The 10,446-nt window shown below is 45.1% G+C and overlaps 1 pseudogene across 1 annotated transcript; it reads left to right on the forward strand.

The window, feature by feature from the left end:
• Positions 1-9,285: 9,285 nt before the first annotated feature.
• LOC311615878 lies at positions 9,286-9,965 on the forward strand (annotated as a pseudogene). The gene has a single exon. The product of its transcript is annotated as an uncharacterized misc_RNA (transcript).
• The last annotated feature ends 481 nt before the right edge of the window (positions 9,966-10,446 follow it).

Raw genomic sequence — 10,446 nt, forward strand, 5'->3', positions numbered from 1 at the left:
AAAAAAACCTTGAGCCAAAACCAGTTTGGCTCAGTGGTAGGGCGTCGGTCTGCGGACTGAAAGGTCCCAGGTTCGATTCCGGTCAAGGGCATGTACCTTGGTTGCGGGCACATCCCCGGTGGGGGGTGTGCAGGAGGCAGCTGGTCGATGTTTCTCTCTCATCGACGTTTCTAGCTCTCTCTCTCCCTTCATCTCTGTAAAAAATCAATAAAATATATTTCAAAAAAAAAAACCAGAAAAAAAAAAACACCTTGATTGGCAAATGGCTTGTAGCAGCCTGTCCTATCTGTCATAGCATATTATGTCCGCGTACTCGCCAGCCATGCTCTTATGGTTAGATGTCTATGAAACAAGAAAGAAATCAATGGGTCCCCATTTCAGAAATTATTGACATCACTTGGTGAGTAGATTTGTTTATCATTATCCCACCATCCTTGTGTCCTGGACTCTTGAGGAGCCCTATAGTGAAATAAGACATTAAGAATATACATCTCAGGTAAAAACTGCTGTTTGAATTTTAACCCTGCTAAGTCTGGCTCCTGCACCTGATTAAACACAGAATGTTTACCTCCGCTTCCAGGTGGAGACCTGGAGGCTAAGGCAATTTTCCCTTGCTTGGGACCAGGACCACAGGATATTGATTCCCACTGACTCAGTAACCTTCAGAGATAGAAACTGTACATAGCCTCTGAGCTCTGCTTCTGTGTTATCAGCTCTCGCAAGATAGGGCCACATTCCAATGTCCAGCAGGATGTGACTGGGAACGACCCTGTGGGCTGACCCCAGTTTTTAGAATGTAGTCTTTAGGATTTAGAATTTAGAACAAATTGACTGCCTACCCCTGAAACTGTGTGGACATGTAGAGTCCACCTGCGTGTGGCGCTCTTGCGGCCGTCCTAGCCATTCTTTTCAATAAATATTTGCCTGCTTTTTCAGCAAGGCCCGGAGCATCCAGGCCGGAAGCTGCCAGGCCCAGAATAGCCCGTCCTGGAGCAGCTGGGCCCGGAGCAGCCGGGTCTTCGCCTGCCCATGACCCAGGACTGCTTCTCAGATATGGCTGGAAACTTTTGGGGGAACTTGAGGGTCTGCTGTGATTAAGGCTTAGATCTGGATGTGTTGAGTTGTTGTAGCGCTGGCTGGGGTGTTGATATGTGAGTTCCCTGTGTGGGGTCTGGATGAGGTTGGTTGATCTATTTGGATGTGTCTTTTGTTTGAAGTGTATCCTTGGGAATGTGGAGGTATTATTGATTTGAGAAAATGCTAAGTACTTGATTTGCTACCTGAAAAATTTAAAGTTCTGAAAGTTTAAGGTCTCTTGCCAAAAAGAGGTTTTAAAGCTAACACCTTAATTTTAATGGAGAAAGGAGAGGACATGCCCTTCCCACCAAGAACAGGTAATCCAATTCCAGGCAGCAGCTATCTTTAAACAATGTGTTCATTTACATTTGAATGGCTACGCCTTTTGATAGCCCAAGGGCAAGTTTGCATGTAAACAAGTTTGCTTCTCAGTTCCCAGGGCAGAAAAAAACAAGGTTTAAAATTATTAGATTTTAAAATTTATTCTTATAAATATAAAGTTTATTATTAAAAAAAAACCAAGGAAATTAAAAAACCCGATGAACAATATTAACTGTTGATTATAATAGAATCAGAGGTATGGATGGGGAGTGGACTGACAATTCTCGGGGAAAAGGGGAGTGGTGGGTACAGGAAGAGACTGAACATAAACTGTGCACCTATGGATGAGACAATGGGGAGTGGGGAAAGGGCAGAGGGTGGGGTGGGAACCTGGTGGAGGGGGGAAAAAATGAGGAACTTTTGTAATAATATGAACAATAAAGATTGATTTAAAAAAAAATAGATACTTGCCTGCTTTTTTAATCAATCATCAGCCTCTGGTGGTCTTATTTTGAACCCAGGGTTCGACCCCACAACATACAGAATACCCAAACTCTAGCTCATTTGGGAGTCACCTCTACCCATTTAACTATGGCATGGGAAACTCAACATTTTTGGGTCCACTCAGTATACTCTAATTGCTCCCACGCCATAGCTACCCAAGTTTACATTACAGCATTCCTGGTGGATCCAACAACATTGGTCTCCCTAAAAGAAGAAAAAGGGGAATACTTGGAGGAGTAGGGGTTGGCCGTGGTATCCAGGGATAAGCTGAACTTGCAGCTAATGAAGAACATCATTCATTAGAAAAAGGATTTTTTATTTCAGATAGGTCATATAAAGGGAATGCTGTTTCAGGAAGAAGGAAAAGGGTGGGAAGCAGCATGGAAAGACAATAAAGTCTTGGTTTCATGGATAGAACAGACTCGATAGACTATTAAAAACTCATGCACAGCCAAAACTGGTTTGGCACCGTGGATAGAGCGTCGGCCTGTAGACTGAAGGGTCCCTGGTTCGATTCCGGTCAAGGGCATGTACATTGGTTGCGGGCACATCCGGGGTGTGCAGGAGGCAGCTGGTCAATGTTTCTCTCTCATCCAGGTTTCTAGCTTTTTCCTTTCCTCTCTGTAAAAAGTCAATAAAATATATTAAAAACAAACAAACAAAAAAAACCTCATGCACAAACCAAACAATGGGAACAGGCCTGTGCCCTAAATCAACTGGGCCTGTTGTCTATGCTAATGCAAATGGAATCTGAAGTGGCTATGAAACAATGGCCAACTATAATGGCTGCAGGAGCCCAGGCCACACACTTATGGGACTCATATGGTTTCCCAGGAATTTGGAAAAATTTTAAATGGAAAAAGTGTTATATGACATTGTGTTTTTAAGAGCCCAGGTGCCAGTTAAATCCTAAGCTTAAAATTCCCAGTAGTTCAACTGGCTGGCGTAAGGACCAACCTCAATAATACTAGAATACTTCCAGCGGGAAGTAGATGGGCCATATTTAAAAATAATAAAAAATGTGAACCCATCTCACTGTCTGTTTGTGAAAATTGGAAAGGTGAATGGTTATGCCTCCAATCCATATGGAATACTTAATTCACCCAGTCCTGGCCTATTTTGTCTACCCCAACAAAAAACAATACAGTATAGTATATAGGAAAGGGGCGTTTCTGCTGGGAACACTTAAAAGCAATTTTTACTGTAACATTACCACGTTTACATTATATAATACCAGAATAAGATGTAATACTGAGATTATAGGCATAATGACATTGCCTGATGTTCATAAAATCTGTGATACTGAAAAACCAATGTATTGGGAAATTGAATTCCTCCCCAGGAAGCCATTTTTATGGGAACTAACTGGCCAGAAGAAAATTAGAGCTTCTACATGATGAAATAGTAGAGAGTCTTCATTAATCTGGCCAAACATCATAAGGTACAAATGACAGTGGATGATGGAGGAAAACATAAAATTAGCTTTAAAAAAAAATTATGATAGTACATATAAAGGGTTTTTGGTTGGCTGGGATGCTTGTTCCCCTTAGACTTTTCCTTGCCGAGTATTAGACATCTTCTGTTCCTAATCACTGTTATTGGTTTACTATTGTTACTTTTGTCCGTGATATGTAAATGTTATATTAGATGCAGAAAGGCAAAATGTAAGACAAACAGCAAAAAGACTCGGATCATTGTGGCTCAAAAATTAGAAATGATCCAGAGTATTTTTTAATAAGGACATATAGGATCTGACTGCCTCCCATTTACCTGCCTTTTTATTTTTATTTTTTTATTTTTTAAATATATTTTATTGATTTTGTACAGAGAGGAAGGGAGAGAGACAGAGAGCTAGAAACATCGATGAGAGAGAGTCATTGATCAGCTGCCTCTTGCACACCCCCCACCGGGGATCTGCCTGCAACCAAGGTACATGCCCTTGACCGGAATTGAACCCGGGACCCCCCAGTCCCCAAGCCGACGCTCTATCCATTGAGCCAAACCGGTCCCGGCTGCCTTTTTAAAATATATAATTTGACCTTAAATGCCATCTAAGGTTATGGTCTTGCCTCCATCCCCAGTGGTCCACCTGTTCAGCAAGACATGCTGACACTGAGACATGAGCCTTCCCAGCACCATGGGACTCCATTATCCAACCAAAAGGTTGGTCATCAATGCATCCTTTGGATTGATTAATGACCAAAAGGGGAATGTGAGAAAGAAAAGAGCCACATGCTAACCTGACAAGCTCAGGGAAGGCCTGCATGGCAGGCAGTCTTGCAAACTCAGAGACCTAAAATAACCACAAAAGATGGTTTGAAAATTAAATATTTTAACTACGAACAGGTTATAGTGGGTAGTCATTTCCTAGGCCGATATTTTCCCAGATAAAGATCAACTTTGATCTTCTTTACTGAGCCCATTTTCCTTCCTGCCTCTAAGATAACATATCTGTCAAGTGTCTGGGTAACTTGAACTTCCCTTTTTCTGGAGCTCCTGGAGCACAACCAAATGTGGTGGGCACCAGGACAGATGCCTCAAATTCCTTTGTTATCATGTTAATTGTTCCTGCACTCACCTTAGTATGAGCCCATCATTTTACTTTTTATCCAATCCCAGGGGTTTCCCACCGCTTTGCTTTCTCCCGCCTCCTTACTCCATCACCAATGAGTTTCATGTAACCCACCTATGTCCCCTTTCTAGTTTGCTTTAGCCCGTTTGAAGAATGATGAAGATAAACTTAACTGTTTGACCTTGTAGGCCAGAGACCAGATATGCCCACAATCTCAATACCATGCCAGGTGCACCTTCTCAATTGGATAGACTGTATTGTTTTTCAAGGCCAGCATTGAGATAATCACTAACTGCACATAAAAAAAAAGAAAGTTCTGCCTGTAACCTTGCTTAGAATTTGAATTCATCCTCCCTAAGCCCATTGCGCGATGAATAAAGCAAGGCTCTCTAAACTCCCCGTGCACCGTCCGACCCCTCGGAACTCTGCAACAGTTCAAACCACAGGAATTTACCTTTGTTCTAAATTCTAAATCCTAAAGACTATATTCTAAAAACTGGGGTCAGCCTGCAGGGTCATTCCCAGTCACATCCTGCTGGACATTGGAATGTGGCCCTATCTTGCAGAAGCAGAACTCAGTGGTTAATCTCCAAAGGTTATGGTCCCAGGCACAGGAAAATTGCCTTAGCAGGTTTAAAATTCAAACAGCAGTTTTTACCAAAGTATGGTTACCACTATATTTCACTCCTCAGACCTCCTAGCTAACATGGAGCTTTTACACAACCATTACAACCACACAACAAAAACGAGGCACAAAACAATATCACAAGTGGACACAGTGCTTTACAAAATGCCACTTTGCAACACCGGATTTGATGCATTTTCACTCAAACAAGGACAAGGATGTCCCGGCCTGCGGGACAACAACGGGGGCCCGCAGGAACCACCTAAGAGAATGAGGCAAACAAGGAACACGAAAGAATGGGAGCAAGACAAGGTTCTGATCAAGCTCCGATTTTTATTCTCTGAAATGGCTGTATTTATACAGCAGAAACAAAGGGGGGCAGGGTTGCCTATGCAGGGGGGGTCTTTGGTAACTGGCAACACAGGATTGGCTAACTGCCAGGGGTGGTGTGACATTCCAAGGCTGGGCTATCTAGGGGGGAGGATCAGGAAGGGGAAGTGGCAGGAAGATGCTAAGCAGGAAGATGTTAAGCTGCAGGTTATCTTATCTTCTGGCCAAGCCCTCAGGGCACCGCATAACTTCTGCTAGAAGGAACTTAATTCTATTTCCTTAAGACTGAGTTGCTTGCCTCAACTTTGCTGGCTCCCAACACAAGGACATTCATGAGGTGGAAGAAACCCAACCACACAATTCTGAGCGGTTGGGTGGCTGGGCTATTTTGCAAAAACAAACAAAAATAACATTTAGGTGGCTGCAGAAGACTTAACAGTCACCAGTCACAACAACAAGAAAATCACTTTAGATCCCACACAGGGGGCAGGAGCTGTGCCCTCAGGGGGACAAAGAACTTCAAACTCAATACCACCTTTCACAACTAGGTCCTCCCAGATGCAAAACAACAATGGCCAGCTCAAGCTGCAAATGGCTCCTCCTCAGGGAACACACTGACATCCAGGAACTCCTCTGCATTTCAACCTTTGCATTCAACCACAGCCTTGGTGTGTATGTGTGTGTGTGTGTGTGTGTGTGTGTGTGTGTGTGATTTGAATTCACTTCAATTGGCGACCTTGCCAAGCACCACTGCCCTCACTAAGGCCAGAGAAACCTGCCTGCAAACCACACAGGAAACACAACCACAACTCACCACACAAATAACACCCCAGCTGATTTTTCACAACAAACAATGCTCAACGCACTTCCATGGCATCAGGGAATCAAGCCAACTCAACACTCAATCCTTGCAGTCAAACTGCATCCTGGGGGAAGGGGGTTTGCCCATGGGGAATGCCAGGAGGCCCAATGCAAGCAACCACTTCATCCTGAAAACTTTACAGGCACCACACACCCTGGCACATGTACTCCACAAAGGGGGCTCAAACACCTGCGGATGGCTGGCTTGACAATGGGAAATCTGGGTGGAAAGGGGACACGGGTCCACGGGGCCTCGGACCAGGGAACATAGCCTCCTCATATGGCTTAGGAACATCGCCTCCCAAATACAAAACTCACTCCACAGAAAAACCTTCACATTCTTCACATGACAATTCTTCTCAAGGAATCACAATCTACAAATACGCCTCTTAGGAATCACACATCAGACTATTTCATTTAAAATTAAAAAATGAACCCTCCTCACAAGTGGCTCCCAACAACATTTAGGGACACTCAGCTCGGTTCCAACACACTTGGCTGGACACAACCACAACCTCCACAAAGAAAACCCCACAAAGAGCACAGGGTCACCACGTGCCTCATGGGACGTCACAAGTAACAACACACCTTTGCCCTTACCAGCACCTCACCTGGGGAGCGCTCAAAGGATACCCCCTTGACAACACCCCCTACAAAGGCCCACATCGGCTCTTCATATCACACGGAAATCTCTCCAGCAAAACAACACACAAACATGTCTCATTGGTGACGACTTGGCAACACCTGCTGAACAACTCTGGAAACACCTTGACAGCAAGACACCTCTCAGCACCATGACTGGCACTGGAAGTTCCTGGGAGAGGGCAGGGTGGGGTGGGGCTAACTCCTGACTCCATTTTGTACTGTGGGGCAGGGCGGAGCTATCCTCCATTTTGTGTAACTGGATCCTAGCCCTCACCCAACCAATCAGGGTCAGCCAAAGCAGTGATATCATCACCCCTATAAAACCCCTTAGTCTGTTGAAGCTGGGGCCCTTACGCCACACCACTGTCGTTGTAAGTGGGACAGAACCCCATGCTAGCATGGAACAGGCTTTCTGCTATTGCATCAGACTCGGCTCCCTGGTGGTCCTTGGGGATCACAAAATCTGGGCGTAACAGGAGCAAGTTGACAAGAGGACTCTCTCTCAAAAGCATGTGAAGTCCCCACTTCCCTGTGATCCAGCGCTGTAAACAATGATTGCTGTGCGCACCTCTGCAAGAGTAGCCCTCACTTCAGACTCGATAGCCGACAGACCAGCTTCTCCCTGTAGGCGTCTGGGTCCCCCACGTGACCCCAGAAACTGGATTTCAAAGTGATAGGGAGCTTGTTTCCTTTCGGATTGAAAGAAAAGCCGCGCCGCCCACCACCAGCCCGATTCGCGTGCCTCCGTACCTAGGCTCCTCAGCTTTTCAGCGCTTGCATTCCCCTCTCTTTCAGCCAGCCTTCCCATGGTTTTGGATGATAGATGTCCTTTGTATTAGTTTTAATTTTTTAAATTGTTGTGTGAGCAGCAGACCAGCTGTTCACCTACGCCACCATCTTGGTTTCTCTATTAGGATTTTTAAAAAAAATTTAATAAATCTTTATTGTTCAGATTAAAAAAAAAGAAAAAGAAAAAAAAAGGCATGTGTCTACTATGAACAACCCTCACAAATAACATGCTCCCTGCTATGGACTACCCATACATCGGCTGTCTCCAAGGTACACATGGCCTCATTAGGAATAGCCTTACCTTCATGATACAAAATAAATAAGTAAATAAATAAATACATAAATAAATAACTGCCTCCACAATCGCAGCCTCCAGCTCCATGGCTGCCTGGATGCTTCGCTCAGGACCACCTACAAGGGACTGCCTGCCTCAACCATCCATGCCTCCCTCAAAAATCACCGCCTCTCCAGGACCATCTCTGCAACAACATCTTCTCGCAACACCCCTACCACTCCATCCACTGCCTGCTCCACAATGGAGGCCTATGGGAATTCATGGCCGCACCGTTGCCCGCCTCTGGAGGAAGAGCTCACTTCCTCAATGCAACCAAAAACCATGCTGGTGCACCGATCCGAAAAGCAGCCCTTGGCGGGGCTGGGACGAAAACACCTCACAAATACACACCTACCCCTTCAGTCCATCCAAAAAAGGAATCATTGCACCCCTCGACAGCCCCCATGATTGCCTACCTTTCTTTTAGGCCTTGTTTTCTACACACATCTTTGCGAACCTCACGTTTCAGCACCAAGGACAGAAGCACAATGTCTGATTCCTGAAGGCCCACAAAACGGCAGCAGAGGACCACTTGCACGCAGGAAAAAACTCACAGCCATTGCACATTTCCTCAGCCAACCACACTCTCTTGGCGGTCCAAACACAACAAAAACTCTCCCAAATCCCAAAACACAAAATAACAACTTCCATCAGTTGCAATCAGGGCACTTAACACATAGGGCACTTAACACATAGGGCACTCCTTACTTTTATGTCCCTCCCTGACATTCACCTCAGCCTGCCTACAACATCCACAGCCTATTGGCTTGGCAACAACACTTCTCCCACTCTCACTTCCACAAATTATCAAATTCACTCACCGGACCCTCTAGGCCAGGGGTCTTCAAACTACGGCCTGTGGGCCACATGCGGCCCGCAGAGGAGTCTGATCCGGCCCGCCAGGTTTTTTGGGCAGTGAGCGCAGCCAAGGTGTTACAGTAGGAATTAGTAGTTCATATAGTCCGGCCCTCCAGCTCTCTGAGGGACCGTGATCTGGCCTCCACTTTAAAAAGTTTGAGGACCCCTGCTCTAGGCTGTGTGTCGGGTTCATACTCACACAAACACATTTTCTTCTTTCATCTAAAACACAAACCGCAGGAGAGGCATGAGCAAGCATCACACACATACAAACATCCAAATGAGGGACAGGCACCCACGATTCCTTGCCTCCCATACTCGCAGGGGATCAAACCCAAAACCAAAAAACATATGAGCGGTGCCAGAAAGATGAAGGACATATGTGTGGCAGCTCTCAATCCATGCATCCAGCTCCTTCAGGAGGACTTACACAGGGCTCAACAACCACTGGCCATGGCCCTGCACAAGCTACAAGAAGCACAAAAGGCTGCCAATGACAGCGACACAGGAATGAAGGGGATATAAAACCCGGACAGGAAAAATGAGGACAACATGGACATCCAGGACTTGCAGCTCAAAGAGGCCAAGCACACTGCAAAGGAGGCTGACCCCAAATATGAGGAAGTAGCTTGGAAGTTGGCCATCCTAGAGGGCCAGCTGGACTCAGCGGAGAAGTGTGCCCAGGTGTCTGAACTCAACAATGTTACTAACAACCTCAAATCGCTGAACGCTGCTTCTCAAAAGGATTCTCAAAAGGAGGAGAAGTAGGAAGAAGAAATTAAACTTCAGTCTGACAAACTCAAAGAGGCCAACACTGTGAGGAATTGGCAGAGGCAAAACTAGCAAAACTGGAAAAATCTAGTGATGACCTGCAAGAAAAACCTGCTCAGGACAAAGAAGACAACGTAGGCTTACATCACACACTGGATCACACACTAAATCAACTTAACTCTATAGAACCACAGCACAAGAGTCTGGTTCCAACAGAACCTCCAGACCTCCGTTTCTTTCTCTTCTCTTGGAACAAGTTTCTTTTCTTACTGCACTGAAACAAATTAGGAGTATGGGACCAAATATTTTCTATCACAGAAGCTTGGAGCATCACTTAATTAGAATTCCTTCCCCTCTTCCCAAAATGGCAGCAAAAAAATTTTAGCTCTATTTTTACCCTTAATTCCATTGATTGCTAAGCTACTCGGGGTGTTTCCTAGTCAACATTAGTCTCTTAAGACGCAGGGCATATGCTTTCTGAGACATTAAACAACCCCACACTTCCAAAACACACACTCTAGTATCTACTCACTGCCCAATTGAAAAGCTTCAAGAATGCAACCACTGGGATACCGTGGCACACACTAGAGGAGGCCAGGACCATCACATTACAATGGTGGGGATTTTCCAGCCAGAGCAAAAAAAAAAAAAAAAAAAAAAAAAAAAAAGGTCGGGGAGAGTCTATTATGGCAAGTCAGAAACCATACATACATTCATCATTCTGCCTCTTGGCCACACTCTACTATGCACAACATCCTT

Source organism: Pipistrellus hanaki, assembly GCF_964339955.1.
Source record: "Pipistrellus hanaki genome assembly, contig: scaffold_23, whole genome shotgun sequence".
Taxonomy (NCBI): Eukaryota; Metazoa; Chordata; class Mammalia; order Chiroptera; family Vespertilionidae; genus Pipistrellus; species Pipistrellus hanaki.